We start from the raw sequence: 1,107 nt of genomic DNA on the forward strand, positions 1-1,107 counted from the left end.
TGTGTTACTGAATCACTTCTGGGCTGATCTTCTTTTCAGGAAATGTAGGCATGAGGTTGAGTGTTTTTCAACCACAGGTTTTGGGAACACAGACTGCTGAAATATGCTAGGCTACATAAAGGGGAAATGTTTCTAAAAGAATCACTTATTTTCTTTTTTCTAGCAGTCATGGGGATCTCTGTGAGCCAAGGATGCAGACTGGTTAGCAGATGTGACCCATAAAACCAGCAGGTCCCTTCAATGCAAACATTTTACTTTAGTTTCTCTGTTCTTAAGGAAAATAGTCAGCTTCTTTTTAATTATTTATTTATTTTTGGTTTATTAATAAGTCTTTTCAGTATACTTCTTTAATTGTACTTATTTTCTCTGGTATTAAATTAATAAGTAAGTTTCTCTTTATGTTATGAGTCACCATATTGATTTTTGTAGGCAGAAATCAGATATTACATATAGAATTTCACAACACAAGCATAACAAAGGAACCTTCTAACCAATCTTCGTTCTTATAAAAAATGTCTCATAAAAAAAGACATTTCACTGTATTTTTTCCTTGACATTTAGCTTCCTTGTATTAGCTTGCTTGTAATTGTTTTTGAAAAGTAGACACGATGTATTGAGTAATAGGAACTAAGGGAAATAGGTTTATCATGTGGGATTTTATGTTAATCTGTCTAGAAGTTAGGCTGTGTTCAATGTTTTATGTAACTAGACACTCCAAAGGCTTCAAATACCTCTATTGCCATTGTTGCTGTCTCCCTTGTTATCTCTGAGCTTCCTTAAGCACTCCTCAGAGATAATCTACATCTTGTAGCCCTTTCAGTTGTAACCCACTGTTATTATACTAGATAGAGCCCTATTGGTTACATGCCCTTACCTCAGGTGGGATAGATAAGGCTCTGGCAAAATCTTTTACCCTGAAGAATGAGCCTCTATTATTGGTGGATGTTTTAGGTGAGTTTTAAAATTGTTACTTTTTCCCTTCCCCTGACAGAGACACAGGAGATCTTTCTTGGCTCTTCACCGTGAGGATTTGGTGGGGTTCCTGGAGGTAAACACCATGAAAGTGTGGGAGTCCATTCTAAAACTATATCTGCCAGGAGTTTCTCA

This window comes from Pteropus alecto, unplaced genomic scaffold, assembly GCF_000325575.1.
Source record: "Pteropus alecto unplaced genomic scaffold, ASM32557v1 scaffold164, whole genome shotgun sequence".
Lineage (NCBI taxonomy): Eukaryota > Metazoa > Chordata > Mammalia > Chiroptera > Pteropodidae > Pteropus > Pteropus alecto.